This window comes from Prionailurus viverrinus, unplaced genomic scaffold (genome assembly GCF_022837055.1).
Source record: "Prionailurus viverrinus isolate Anna unplaced genomic scaffold, UM_Priviv_1.0 scaffold_58, whole genome shotgun sequence".
NCBI classification, from domain to species: Eukaryota; Metazoa; Chordata; class Mammalia; order Carnivora; family Felidae; genus Prionailurus; species Prionailurus viverrinus.
This window is the reverse complement of record NW_025927620.1, coordinates 1295253-1298846: the sequence shown is the minus strand read 5'-3', so window position 1 is coordinate 1298846 and position 3594 is coordinate 1295253.

The window sequence follows — 3594 nt, the reverse complement described above, 5'->3', positions numbered from 1 at the left end:
ATCAGGTATTGCGTTGCCCCCAGGTCATGCAGTCTGGACCTGGCAGAGGTGGACTAGTAATATTGGTAAAATATATATATATATCTATATTTGACAATAAGGTACACATCCTCCCTCTGGGACTAGCGGTGTGCATCCAAATCATAGGTTGCTAGCCTCCTCTCCACAACCAATCTGAGGAATCCAGAAGGTAGGTGGACCCTTTCAAACACCCTAGTCTTCTCTTACATGAAATTCAAAGACATTTTCTTGACCCAGCTTTCTTTTAGTTCTGAAGAGATGGCAATCAGTAATTGAAGGCATAATAGTCCTATAGGCAATTGACCTATATGACGGATGGACATTATTTCATCCATCCGTATCCCTAAAGCACATTTCAGTGTAAATATTAGCCAAGGATACACACTGTAAATTCACAACTGATGTGTAGCTCCCTGTAAGTTGCATTCTGACGTTGTCACATATGTGTCATCAAAGATATTATTCGTGACTTTTCAGATAAGCTTTCAACACCAAGAAGGTGATGTTAGAGAATCTGGTATGAATGGAAATTCGCAGATTCTCAATGAGGAATGATTTTTCATTTTTAATGTTTCTTTTTTTGAGAGAACCCGAGCTGGGGAGGGGGATAGAGTGGGAGACACCGAATTGAGGCAGGCTCGAGGCTCTGAGCTCTCAGGACAGAGGCTGATGCGGGGCTCAATCTCATGGACTGCCAAATCCTGACTTGACTCAAAGTCGGACGCTTCACCGACTAAGCCACCCAAGCGCCCCAGGAAAGATAGTTTAGTGGCAAAGAAGAAGAAATTAAAGATAGTGTAAAGGATGTCTATTTTTAATTGAAATATTGTTCACACATTCGTTGTGTTAGTTTTAGGCATACATTGTAGTCATTCCATATGCTCTACATTATGTTGTACTCAACCACAAGTGTAGCTATCCTGTGAAAGCATGCAACAATATTGTTACAGGATTGACTCCATTCCATTGGCTGTCCCTTGTATCCCTAGGACTCATTCACTCCATCGCTGGACGCCGGTATCTCTCTCTCTCAAAGGTGTCCATTCTTTATCTAACCTAAGTATTTTGGTGGTAAACAACATTACCTCTTGTTCAGCATGTGTAAATCGGTGGTCTTATTTTTCTGTGAATATTGCTTAAAACATTACCAATGATGTCATTACGTTAATAAATTCGGTTTCATTCTTCACTCACAAGAAAGAGAAGGAAAAGATTTTGTGTCCAGGCCCTGTCACTAAGACCTTCCCAACGAGGAGAACAGGCTTAGTTGCCCAGAGCACCTTCGGTCTCTCAGCTGAGCAACCAGGGCCTTCCACATTGAAGGAATTCCCATGGTGGCCAGCAGAGAGAGCTCAAGCACCACAGACCCCCGAGGGCCGGGTTCCTCTGCTGGGCAATGATAGCCAGCGGAGGGCGCACCATCTGCTTTTCTGACCCAGGGCACCTCAGAGCAGGAAGGGCTTCGATTGCTCTCAGAGGACACAGGCCTCTGCTGGTGCCTGAGTACAGAGAGCAGAGCTGCATTTCCAGCAGGTTCTGCCACCCGCCCCAGGGGAGACCTTGGGAGCTTAGCAGCAACTTGGCATCTCCTGAGTCGCCAGAGAGAAGCTGCCTTGTTGTAATGAGAGCTGAGGAGGGGGCGCTGGGTGGCTTCCCTGGTCAAGCTGGTCGCTGAGCTGCACAGGCCTTTGCATTTTCTGGGCTGTTCCCGTGTTTCATTCCACCCCTTCCCGGACAGTGTTTGAACAAGACGTATTTTGCTAAAGGACTTGTGGATTGCGGGGTCCCACGACATCACCTCATAGATGCAGTCGATGGTTTGTTCCAGATCCAGGCTTGTTTCCGGGAAGGAACCCTAACAGAAATTCAGAAGCACGGGAGCTGCATTCAATTAGGACGTGGATCCATACAATGCTCGTCTCACGACCTTCTAGAAGAAGGAGCTGGGACCCATGTTCCGAGTTCTGCTGGACCCAGAGACCAAGGTAAGGTCACAAACTGTCCCACACATCATACATGCTTTTTTAAAAATTTCATGGTTATTTTTCCAACCTAGTGAAGTGATTGAACACTACCGAAAACCCGGTAGGTAAGTCTCATTAACCTTATGTTATCGTTTAATTTAAATTCCACTGAGTGAAGACACAGTGTAATAGTAGTTTCAGGTGTCCAATATAGAGCAACACTTCCACACGTCACCCGGTGCTCATCCCAGGTGCACTTCTTAATCCCCATCAGCTGTTTCACCCATTCCCTCACCTCGCTGTGGAACTCCTCAGTTTGTTTCCTAGTTAAGAGTCCGTTTGTCTCCTCCCCCCGCCCCTTTGTTTTGTTTTCTTGCCATGTGTTAGTGAAATCATTGGGTATTTGTCTTTCTCCGACAGGCTTATTTCACCCAGCATAACATTGTCTCTCTCCATCCACCTCGTGGCAAATGGCAAGATTTCACGTTTTTACGGCTAAATCATATTACATTCCATAGACCACATCTCAATTTATTCATCAGTTGATGGGTGCTTGGATAGTTTCTGTCATTTGGCTTTTGTAGAAAACGCTGCTGTAAACATCACGGTGCATGTATCCCTTTGAAGATTTTGTATTCTTTGTGGAAATACCTTGTAGTGAAGTTGCTGGATTGTAAGGTACTTCTATTTCCAGTTTTGTTTTGTATTTGACATCTCCATGTGGTTTTCCAGAGTGGCTGCACCAGTTTGCATTCCTACCCACAGTGCAAGAGGGTTATTCTTTCCCCACATCCTTGGCAACACCTGCTGTGTCATCCTTCATTGATTTTAGCCATTGTGACAGATGTGATGTGTTCTCTCATTGTACTTTCGAATTGTATCTCCCTGAAGATCAGTATTGTTGAGCATTTTTTCATGTGTCTCTTGGCCATGTATATGTCTTCCTTCGGGAAATGTCCACTCGTGTCTTCTGCCCATTTTTAATCAGATTTCTCATTTTTTGGGTGCTGTATAACTGTATATATTTTGGACACTAACCCTGTATCCTATGTCGTTTGCAGATATCATTCTGTTGATGTTTTCGTTTTGTTGATTATTTCCTTGGTGACGGAAGGTTTTAATTTTTATAAAGTCTCATTATTTTTGCTTGCGTTTCCCTGACCTCTAGAGATATATCTACAAAGACGTTTGTACAGGCAATGTCAAGTAAGATACTACCCGTGTTATCCTCTGGGATTTTTATGGTTTCAGGTTTCACATAGAGGTCTTTGTCCATGTTGGATTTATTTTTGTGTATGTTGTAAGACAGTGGTCCGTTGTTTTTGTTTTGTTTTGCAGATTGCAGTCAAGTTTTTCCAAAACCATATATTGAGGAGCCTTTTTTTTAATTTATGTATTTATTTTTGAGAGAGAGAGAGAGAGAGCGAGCATGCAGAAGAGGGGCAGGGAGACATGGAGAGAGAGAATCCCACGCATGCTCTGCACTGCCCTGAGATCATGACCTGAGCTGAACCCACCATCACACGCTTTCATGACTGGGCCACCCATGTGTCCCAAGACTATCTTTTTTTTCCATTGGATGTTCTTTCCTGCTTTGTTGAGAATTAAT